This window comes from Pan paniscus, chromosome 21 (assembly GCF_029289425.2).
Source record: "Pan paniscus chromosome 21, NHGRI_mPanPan1-v2.0_pri, whole genome shotgun sequence".
Classification (NCBI taxonomy): domain Eukaryota; kingdom Metazoa; phylum Chordata; class Mammalia; order Primates; family Hominidae; genus Pan; species Pan paniscus.
In genome coordinates this window covers 53,515,029-53,526,551 of record NC_073270.2, presented here as the reverse complement: position 1 = coordinate 53,526,551, position 11,523 = coordinate 53,515,029, and the positions used below count along the sequence as shown (strand labels likewise).

Sequence of the window (11,523 nt, the reverse complement as noted above, 5' to 3'; positions counted from 1 at the left end):
AATGATATATATGTCCTTCTGCAGAGATGAGGCGGAAGGAGAGGGGTCTCCATTATTTTTCGGTCTATGATGGTGAAGCCTGACATTCTGTCCCAGGGCAAAGAAGGTGGGAGCTGTTCAGCCTTATCAGTGATGCCAAAGGTAGGGCCAGCACCTGACTTGGAAAAGCAAGTTCAAGGTTTTTCTGATTTATTTAGGCTCTAACTTGATTGGCGTGGCTAACAGAGGTTATGGGGAGGAGCCTAGAGCTCCAAACCCAGTCAGGAGATCCGATTTGAATTTCAGATTTAAAAATGAATGCTTTTTTTAGTACTAAGTTCCTCCCCGTGGATGTCTGTATTTATTTGTTAAGTCTGACAACTCTACCATGGAGGATCATATCAGAGAAAGGAGATGCTAGGTTGAAAAGTAAAAACATCCTAGGATTTAAGAGCATAAGCCGGGAGCTAAGGCTTCTTGGCTTCACAGGATCCACCACTTATAATTGTGTGATCTTCGGACAGTTACTAAACCTCTCTTGGTTTCCATGGTAAAACGGGCATAGTAACTTACTGTGTGAGATTGTCACAAGATTTAATAAGTTACTGCTGTTTACAAGTGCTTTCCCACAGCGGCGTCTGTTTCCCCTTAGCTAGCAACTCGGCTGTGTTTTCTGCAGCTGCTGGTGAGTTCTCTGCCCGCTCTTTGCCCACCCGCGTCAGGCCGGTCCCCCTCCGGCCTCTTCTGTGGCGCGAGGGACAGCGGAAACCACGGTAGACAGCACCCCCTTGAGTCGAATTCCTCCCCTTTCGGAGGAAGCCGGTTTCTCCTTTCTATGCTACTCCCGGGCCATTTCTGGACAACAGCTGCTATTTTCACTTGAGCCCAAGTTAATTTCTCGGGGAGTTCTCGGGCGCGCACAGGCAGCTCGGTTTGCCCTGCGATTGAGCTGCGGGTCGCGGCCGGCGCCGGCCTCTCCAATGGCAAATGTGTGTGGCTGGAGGCGAGCGCGAGGCTTTCGGCAAAGGCAGTCGAGTGTTTGCAGACCGGGGCGAGTCCTGTGAAAGCAGATAAAAGAAAACATTTATTAACGTGTCATTACGAGGGGAGCGCCCGGCCGGGGCTGTCGCACTCCCCGCGGAACATTTGGCTCCCTCCAGCTCCGAGAGAGGAGAAGAAGAAAGCGGAAAAGAGGCAGATTCACGTCGTTTCCAGCCAAGTGGACCTGATCGATGGCCCTCCTGAATTTATCACGATATTTGATTTATTAGCGATGCCCCCTGGTTTGTGTGTTACGCACACACACGTGCACACAAGGCTCTGGCTCGCTTCCCTCCCTCGTTTCCAGCTCCTGGGCGAATCCCACATCTGTTTCAACTCTCCGCCGAGGGCGAGCGGGAGCGAGAGTGTGTCGGGTGAGTGTGCGTCTGTGTGTCCCGGCGAGGGTGCGCGCTCGGCGCCGGGAGCGCGGCCAGCCGAGTCCGGAGGCATCGGGAGGCCGAGAGCCGCCGGGACCCCAGCTCTGCGTTCACTGCCCCGTCCGGAGCTGGACTTCGGGGCCGGGGCCGTGCGCCGGGGACAGGCAGGGCCGGGTCGCGGGCCGCGCGTCCCCCAGGCCGGAGGTAAAAGCGCTAGCGCGCGGAGGGCTCGAGGAGGGCACCGCGGCTGGGCCCCCCGCGCCCCGGGCCCCAGCCGTCCGCGGCTCCCGGCCCGACGCTCCCCGCCCCGGAGCGCGCCCGCCTCCCCTGCGCGGAGGCCGGCGGGCAGGCGAGCGGGGGGCGGTAGCGCCGTGCCAAGGGGCTGGCTGGGGCAGCGCGGCCGGCCGGGCTGGGGCGATTTAAGAGCGGTCCGGGCGGGGTGCGGAGCCGGACTTTGGCTGGGGCGGCGCGCGGGGCGGGGGCCGGGGGCGGTGGCGGCGGCGCTGGGGGGCGGGGAGGAGGCAGGAGGAGGAGCAGCAGCGCTCGCCGGGGGATGCAGCAGCGGCGGCGGCGGCGGCAGCAGCAGCAGCGGCGGCGCGGAGTCCCCTGCGCCCCGCGGCCCGGCCGGGCTGCGGCAGAGGCGGCGGCGGCGCCCCGCTCCGGGTGAGGTTGCCGGGGCCGTGCGCGCTGGTGAGTGGGGCGGGTGGAGGGGCAGGTGGGTGGCTGGGGGACGCGGGGCTCGGGCGGGGGCTCGCGGCGGCCGGAGCCTTCCCCGGCGTGAGCCCGGCCGCGAGCGCCGCCCAGGTGAGCCGGGGCTGGTCCGGACCGCCCGGCTCCGGCCCCAGCGCTGCTTGCGGAGGTGGGTCCGGGCGGGCGGGCGGGAGGCTCCGGCGCCGGCCGGCCGCAGAGGGATGACCTGTTTGACCCCGCTGGCTGGCGGGCGGGCGAGGACTTCCCGCCGCGCCCCTGACCCGCGGACGCGCCACACCGAGCCCAGGCGGCCCCGGGTGGGGGAGCGCGCCTGGGCCGGCCATCCGCAGGGGCATGGCCTTGTTGACCCTTAGGGTTTAGACCCAAGGGACCGGTAGATGCCAGCCCACGTGGGGCTTGTCCGGGCAGGACTCGGGGAAGCAGTGGGCCGGATCTTCAGAGTGGTTGGAAACTCGCAGACACCGAAAGGACAAACAGGATCGAAAATGCAGACTTCCTCCCAGGCCAGGGCAGAACGAGTTTCCATCGTCTGGCGGAGGGATGCTCCCCTCCCCGGCTCCTCGGGGTTTCAGAAGTCTAGCGGTGAATTCTAGGAGTGCACTTTTCCAAACAAACATTCCTTATAGTAGTTCGTTCATTCGTTCTACAAGCATTTCTGGAGCACCCCCTCGTGCCGGGCACCGCGTTCTGTTCCAGGGAAACGCGGCTGAACAGGATCTGGCTCCTGCGCGCCAGAAGCTGCCGGTTCACTGGGAGGGCAGCAGGGTAGAGAGATGCCGTCTCGGGGTGGAAGATGGAAAGGGAAGCCTGCAATCCTAGTTTGCACACTGGCCTCGGTCCGCAACTCCCCCACCTGCACGCAGTAGGCCCAGCACACAGTAGGAAGAGCAAGCCAGACCTGCCTGTGATGACCCTCTCCTCCTCCTCCCCCTTGAAAGCTTTGATTCATTCCCTGCCCCCCTTTCTGGACAGTCTTCCTGCAGCTTGTTTTAATCACTTTTTGAGTTAAAAGTCAATATTTAATTAACCAAGTAATTACATTCAGCTTACGTTTCAATCTGGGTATTTGCTCATCTGTGCGTGTTGGGACTCCCGCCCTCTCGCCCCTCCATCTGTCCCCTGCCTGTTTCCCACCGGGTCCACCCCCACTTTTGGGGCAGAGAAGGGGAGGCTGCGCTGGAGCAGGTTCTCAGGGGGAGACAGGGAGCAGGAGAGACGGGCTTTCTCTGGAGGACACCCCCGGATCTGCGCGCTCTCCAAATTTCAGCTTGTAGTGAATAGTGAAGGTGATTTCTTGACAGCCTCTGCCTCCCATTACAGAACCACCAGAGGGTTCTAATTAAATTAGAGCCAATCGTTAAGTATAGGAACGGGGTAGGGAGGACAGAACGAAGGCCCCTTCCCTGTAAGAGATGTTCTCCCCAGCTTCGTCTGTCCCACATCATAGAGAAGAGAAAACTCATCCAGACAGCCTGTCGGATGTGTAATTTAGCGTTCTAATAAGCAGCTTGAAAGGCGAAGGTGGTGGGCTGGGCAGATGGCATGTTGGACCTTTGTACATGAAGGCCTCTTCCTTCCCCAGCTAAATTTATGTACATAAAGGCCGTGATGTTGGCATCACTGCTGCAGCTGAGGGTCAATGTGGGTTTGGGGTTTGGGCTTTGTGTGTACTTCTTGGGTTTTTTATTTGAATTTATGGCTTTTTCTGAAACCCTAATAACATGTTAAATTTTCAAACTTGAGAGTAGAGTGATGAGTTGACTGTAAAAGTCTGGTCTTGGAGGAGGACAGCATAGCAGTGTGTGTGCGTGCACGTACATTTCCCCCAGTTCAGCTGCTGTCCGAAGAACCCAGTTGATATGCAGTTTCACACCTGATTTGGACCTGATTTGGGAGATAACATTTCCTTCTCACTTTTTCTGGCACTGGTTAGTTTATCTGCTTGGACCTGCCTCAGGAGGGCAGCTGGGTTAACCAGGCAGAATATCACCCAACTCTGTCAAGCTTTGGCCATTATCTGATCTTAGACTTTAGTCTTGCAGAAGGAGTCCAGAAGCCCTGTCCTACAGAAAAATATCAGCATTTCTGACCAGCTTGTAGTTAAAAGGTTTAGTCCAGACTTAAGATAATTGGTAACACTTAAGTAGTTTTGTATGGGCCTGATCTGAGGCATTGATCTAAGCCCTTATACCTTACTCATTAAATCCACACAAACACCCTGTGAGGTAAGTACTGCCATTGTTGCCATATTAAAGATGAGGAAACAGGCACAGAGAGGATTGTGACTTGCCTACAGCTGGTCACAGGTAGAGCTGGGATTCAAGAGGCCCTCAAGCTCCGGGGTCCACTTGGAACCACTGGACTCTCCTCCATGACCTTGGCCTTTGTCCCAGATGTAGAAGAAACACATATGCAGGGGAAGAAAACACCTTCAGACAGTCAAACTTTGCAAAGTAAAAGGCCCTTAACTTTCCATAAACCCCCACTGTTCCGACAGAGAGTCCGGGTTTGTATTTGAGGTTTTTTGCCCCAAGGAAAACATGTGTCTGCCTGGTGCTTTTTCTTCTGCTTGTGAGCAGACACACTGTCCCCCTCCCCCAGTCAAAATGCAAAGGGAAACATCAAATGCAGCTGATGGAAAAGCCAGGTGAACCAAGGTGAAGATTTCAGCCCACTCAGAGCACAGTGGCCAGAGGGCAAAAGCTCTCCTAGAGGTGAGACCTTCCTGTGGTTGGTGATGGAGTCTCGCTGGCCTGGCCCTGGGGGTGGTGCCAGGGTGCTCTGTGTCAGGCCTGGGCGGATGTGGAAGATGGGGGCCTCTCTCAATGCTGACCTGCAGGTGAGGGGGCCCTCCCTGAAACCTGCTTTCTCTGGGCCTCCTTGGAATGGGCCTTGGTGGAGATCTACAGACAGCCCTGGCCCAGCCGGATTGAAGGCACTGTCTAATTGGGAGAGCATTAAGATCGTTATAATTAATTGGCATCCCGATAAATGGCATGGTTGCCTAATTGGGGTGGTTGCTAGGGAACGAGGCCTCACTTGGAGCCTAAAGGGGAAGAAGCGCTGGGCTGGCCACAGTTGGGTGTCAGGGTACAGAGCCAGCAGTGAATGGACCGGAAGGGAGAGCAGTCCATCCGTATCTGCTGGTGTTTACTGAGCAGCTGCTGTGTGCAAGTTGCAAATGGAGTATCAGTTAGGGGTACTTGCCTAGAAGAACTGTAAAGTAATCAGGTTCCTTTCTCTTGCAAGCAACAGAAAAAGAGAAGAAAAAAACTCAAGCCAGCTTAAGGAGAAAAGAAGTGGACTTACTGGTTTTCATAACCAAAAGTCTTAAGGTGACTAACTCTAGCTTCAGACACAGCTGGACCCACAGCTCAGATTTTGTAATGAGAATCCATTCCTATCCACCGCTCCTCTGCCTTCCATGAGGCTGATGTCTCTCTCCAGCTCTGGGGCAGGCAGTCCCTGACAGCTGTGGGCACCGTGGCTAGGAGAGCCAGACTGCCTGGCTCCCTGCCCAGCAGTGGGATCTGGGGCATGCTACTTAACCTTTCTGTGCCTTGATGTTCACATCCAACAAATGATGATGATCATAGCACCTGTCTCCTGCTTGTGGTACGCATGAAATGAGATGATCAATGTCAAGTGCTTAGCAGGGCGTCTGACCCAGGTGAGCCTTCAGTAGGCATTGACTGTTACCATAACTTAGGTGTCAGGACAGATGTCATGGAGCAGAGGGGTCTCATCCCCTCTGGTTTAAGCCCAAAAGGAAAGAACAAGCCTCTGATCTGGCAATGCACGCCCGAGCCCCATGGTTCCCTCTGATTGGACTGTTTTTTGTCCAAACCAGTCACTGGCTAAGGAAATGAGTTGCCAACAATTGGCTTAAGCCAGGCTCACAGGCCTCTCCCTAGAGCTGGATGGAGGCTGACTGCTGAGACCCCAAAGCCTGGAAGAAAACAGCACGGGGAGTCCCCAGTGAAAGGGAAGCCCGGTTGCTGGAGAGGCAGATGGCCAGTGCCTGCGATGATGGGCCACTAATGTGAGCAATGCTGGCCAGATGGACCCATCTTCATTGTGGCCAAGGTGGAGACTGGGGAAACACGCTGCCTGGGCAATGCCTCTCCCTTCCACCAGAGCCAGGAGGCATCAAAGGCCTGACTTTTCTGCCTTACTGTCTGAAGGATGGGGCCTGGCCTTGATCCTGTGCTTTCAGGGGGCCAGGGGCAGTGTTTGTCTAACCTCCCACCATGAGAATCATCTGGCAGTATTTGTTTAAAAAGGCAAAGACCAGATCCTGTTGAATCAAACTTCTAGGGAGGGTCCTGGATGCTGGGGGGCATGACCAGTATGTCATGTGTATATTCTATATCAGCAGGAGGGTTTGGCGAAGACAGCTCTGGAGCGTGGGCCTCTTTGTCTTCCTGCCTAATGCAGGGGCTGTCAGAAGGCGGGGAAAATGCTCTAGGCCTGGCGTGCTGGCTCATGCCTATAATCCCAGCACTTTGAGAGGCCGAGGTGGGAGGATCCCTTGAGGTCAGGAGTTTGAGACCAGCCTGGCCAACATGGCAAAACCCTGTCTCTACTAAAAATACAAAAATTAGCCAGGTGTGATGGTGCTTGCCTGTAATTCCAGCTACACAGGAGGCTGAGGCACCAGAATCGCTTGAACCCAGGAGTCGGAGGTTGCAGTGAGCTGAGATCGCACTACTGCACTCCAGCCTGGGCAACAAAGTGAGACTCAGTCTCAAAAAAAAATTTAAAAGAAAAATGACTGCATGATGTGATGGGGTGGGAGGCAACTTTAGGCAGGCTGTCAGGGAGGCCTCTGTGAGGATGTGACCTTTGAACTGTGACCTAGATTTTAGGAAGGAGTCCACCTTGGAAAGATCTGGGGGAAGAGCATGCCAGGTAGAAGGAACAGCTAGTGCAAAGGCCCAGAGGCGGTGGGAGGGGCCTGTCCAAGACACCTGCTCCAAACACAAATAGAAGTCAAGTGAGGTAGGCCAGGCGCGGTGGCTCACGCCTGAAATCTCAGTGCTTTGGGAGGCTGAGGCAGTTAGATCACTGGAGGTCAGGAGTTCAAGACCAGCCTGACCAACACGGTGAAACCTCATCTCTGCTAAAAATACAAAAATTAGCCAGGCATGGTTGCACGTGCCTGTAGTCCCAGCTATTTGGGAGGCTGAGACAGGAGAATCACTTGAACCCGGGAGGCAGAGGTTGCTGTGAGCCGGGATCACACTTCTTCATTCCAGCCTGGGCAACAGAGTCAGACTCTGTCTCAAAAAAGAAAAAAAAAAAAAAAAAGAAGTCAACTAGGGAAGAGGGTCAGGAGTAAGTGGGGGAGGGCACGTCAGAGATGAGAAATACAGGCCATGCTAAGAAATTTTAGACTTTATTTTAAATAAAATGGATAACTGTCTGGACGCGGTGGCTTATGTCTGTAATCGCAACACTTTGGGAGGCCAAGGCGGGTGGATCACCTGAGGTCAGGAGTTCAAGACTAGCCTGGCCAACGTGGTGAAACCCCATCTCTACTAAAAATACAAAAATTAGCCAGGCATGGTGGCGCGCACCTGTAATCCCAGTTACTCGGGAGGCTGCAGCAGGAGAATCATTTGAACCCAGGAGGTGGAGGTTGCAGTGAGCTGAGATTGTGCCGTTGCACTCTAGCCTGAGTGACAGAGCAAGACTCCATCTCAAAAAGAAATAAATAAAAAAATAAAATGGAGAACCACTGGAGGGTTTTAAGTCAGAGAATGATATGATTTGTGTTTCGAGAAGATCCTGCTGGCTCCTGTGAGAGGCGTGCTGTGCAGATGGAAGTGGGATCACCGGGACTGTTAGGCAACAGAGAGGGCCCGAGAGTGGCTTGGACCGTGGTGGTATCAATGGAGATGGAGTGAAATGGGGATTGGAGATGTATTTTGGAGGTAGGGCCCACAGGACTTCCTAGTGGATTGGATTACAGAGTGAGGGAAAGGGCTTTGATTCTCAACCGAGGGTGATTTTGACACCCAGGAAACATTTTAACACTATCCGGAGACAGTATAGGTTGTCCCAACTGGGGAAGGGTTGCTACTGGCATCTAGAGGGTAGAGGCCAGGGATGCTGCTTAACCTGCAATGTACGGGATGACCCCACAGTGAAAAAATGATTCAGCCCAAATATTCATGATGTATCCTGCCAAGGAGTCAAAGGTGACTAGGCAGCCTGGTGCATGGTGATTGCTAAATAGGGAAGATAGGAGAGAAGGTTTTGGGGAGGAGGAGTGATCTGGAATTCCGATGTGGAAATGTTGGGTTTGAGATGAACCCCACCTGGATGTCTGAAAGCTCAGTGGGTGGTGAATGTGGATGTCTGCAGCCGGTCGGGGCTGGCAACCTAAGTTTGGGAGTTATCGGCATATTGATGTTATTTTAAGCTGTGGGACTGGACACAATCATCCAGAGAGAATGTGTTTTGTTTTCTAGTGTGGTTTTCTCCCCCCAGCCTCCCCCTAGTGCCTGTCATGAATCTATTTGATGAATATTTTTAGCATATCCCACATGCTCACCTCTCTGACGTTTCCAAGAAGTTCCTGAAGGCTCGGGCTGAGCCTCCCCTTCTCCATCGCCTGGTTTCTCAGTGATTAACAGACAGAGCTAAATATTCATTGCTCTGCCACAGATGCCCTTGGGAAATTGCTTAAGGTCATGTGGGATCTCGGGCCTTGTGGGCAGCACGATGCCTTCTGGGTGGAACAGCTGTTGGCATGGCCTTCAGAGCTTCTCCTCCAGCCCAGACCAGGGCTTCTTGGAATTCTCTGTAACCAGAATGTTTTGAATTCCCCACATTCTCTTAATGTGATTCCAAAGCACACGTTGCCCAGTGGCCCTGGCCTCTGCCATGGAGCGTCATCTTACAGAAGGCCTGGCCCACTGCTCTGCACACCTGGGCCCAGCTTGAATCTTAGATAAATTCTATCCCAAACTCAGAGTTGTTATGGCCAGGTCTTGTGTGTGTAAGTTGGTGGACAGGGCCATCCCCAGGGACCACAAATAGTACCAAAGATGTGTTTGGCCATGTGGAAGCCAGATGTGTTAGGGGAAGAATGTGGCCAATAGCTTTTCTTATTGGCTCATGGTCAGGACCGCAGCGGGTGACTTGACCCACCCCAGTAGCCAGAGAAGAAGAGCTTTTTTGTTTTTGAGACAGGGTCTTGCACTGTCATCCAGGCTGGAGTGCAGTGGCACAGTCTCAGTTCACTACCACCTCAACCTCCCAAGCTCAAGCGATTCTCCCACCTCAGCCTCCCAAGTAGGTGGGACTACAGGCACAGGCCACCACACCCAGCTAATTTTTTTTTTTTTTTTTTTTTTTTTGGTAGAGATGAGATCTTGCTATGTTGCCCAAGCTGGTCTCAAACTCCTGGGCTCAAGTGACCCTCCAAAAGTGCTGGGATTACAGGCGTGAGCCACCCTGCCTGGCCTGGAACTTTTTGAAAAGAGATTGAAAAAACTGTTAGCTCACAGAAGCCTTGGAGATGTTCCTGCTTGGTGAAAATCAGACCATCTGAAAGCCACATTTCTGGTCTGCTCTCAAGACAGATACTATCCATAGACTTCTGATTGCAGGCCACTTATCTGGATATTTCAGAGACCAGGAAAGCCTACTATAATTCTTAGTAGCTTAGAGTCCTGATCATTTGAATGTGAATTGAAATGGTTTCATTATGAGGAATCACATTTCTGACTGACAGTGGCTTATGCAATAGAAACATTTAATTCTCACATAACACCAAGTCCAAAGCAGGGGAGTCCAGGGGCTGGTTTTTCAGTACAACAGTGTCATCCAAGGTCCCAGGATCTTTCAAGCCTCTTATTCTGTCCTCATCATGTCTTTGGCCTTGTTGCCTCATAGTCTCAATATGGCTGCCACAGCTCCAGACGTCGCATCACCCTACAAAGTGGGACTATAGGACAGGACTCTTTGCTGTCTCTCTTTTAATCAGAGAGTAAAATCCTTGCCAGAACACTCCCACCCTAGCAGACTTTGCTTTCTGTTTCATTGGTCCAGAGTTGGGTTTTGCACTCACCTCTAAATCAAACACTGGGAAAGGACCTGGCTCCTTCCTATCCTTCGGATCTCAGCTGAAATGTCACCTCCCTAGAATGCTGGAAGGACAACCTGTTTTATGTTTTATAACACCACTCTCTGGAATTAGCCTGGTTTGCTTATTTGTCCTTTGTCTTCTCTCCCCTCACTAAAAAGCAAGCTCTGTGCTTGTAGGGACATTGTCTGTCTTGTTCATCGCTGTATCCCCAGCACTGAGAACCAGGGTGGCACTCTTTGGATACTCAGTAAATATTTTTTTGAATGAAGGAAGCAAGAAAAGAAAGAGGCTTGGAGAGCTACAGGCAGATCTGGCTCGCGTGTTTGCTCGAAGGTGACTGCTCAGGGCAAGGATGTCAAAACCTGTTAGTCATTTGCAAAAAGCTAAGCGGGTGGCTGGGAGGATTGGTTTCATACACACTCACTTGCTCCCCAGTGCCAGAGCTGGGGTTTTGTGCTAGCATTGCTTGCAGAGGAAGGATCGTCCCCTTTATGCCACGGCAGGGACCTCACAGCCTTGCAGAAGGGCTGGTGGAATCCTCCACTTCTGATGACTCTGGGGCCAAGCTAGTCTTCCAGGTCAGTGGTGTGACATTCTAATGAGGGCTCTTGGGTTAAATATTTCTGCATGTGCCCTTGAAAAGACAACTCCCTTCCCTAAATTGTCCCTTCCTGAAAGAACAGCGGTCACAGCCCAGGAGAGCAGCCTCTTTAACCTCCACTCCCCAACCTACCCTCCTGAAAGCTCACATTTACCGAGCACTTTGTACAGGCTAGTGGTGGTTTAAGTGCTCGCTCCTGTGAATGTGGAATAACTCAGCGATGTGGGGATCTTCCAACCCCGTTTTACAAAGGAGGAAAGAGACACAACGAAGTCTCTCCTTGCTCTGCCATGCTGGTAGAATAGGACATCACAGGCCACCTAACCAGGGGCTCTGTTCAGCTCGCAGAAATGTTTTGTTTGAACCTTCTAAAAAGCTGTCAGATTTGTAACAACTACGAGATTTCACATTTTAAAAATCTGGATTTTCAGCTTCTCCTGAAAAATGGGGAGATGTGGTCCCCACCATCCCCTATAGCCTGAGATTGTGAACCAATTCATTTGGCTTTTCATTGCACTTTCCCTTCTGTTTTTCTCATTGTGGAGCAATATTTCTCTGTTCCATCTCTACCAAAAGTGGCCAGATGAGAGCTGGAGAGGAAGTGGGGTGTGGAGTTTTCTTATGCGTCCACTTCACCCGTTTACATTATCTGCCTGGCCCACGTAGGCATTTGAGTTTGTCTCCCGTTGTGACACTTTGTACCCAATGGCTACACT

General features: G+C 52.9%; 1 protein-coding gene across 9 annotated transcripts in view; it reads left to right on the top strand.

The window, feature by feature from the left end:
• The first annotated feature begins 354 nt into the window (after positions 1–354).
• The window catches only part of SULF2 (sulfatase 2), a 129,897-nt gene continuing 118,728 nt past the window's right edge, over positions 355–11,523 (top strand). For 2 of the 9 annotated variants that reach the window (XM_055104713.2, XM_063601215.1), the window contains exon 1: positions 1,948–2,060. The gene's annotated coding sequence lies outside the window, so the exon portion shown is untranslated. Of the gene's footprint in view, positions 1,602–1,947; positions 2,088–11,523 lie in introns of those variants that run through there. The other 7 variants (XM_034947094.4, XM_063601214.1, XM_003826019.6 and 4 more) reach the window with 6 other exon arrangements.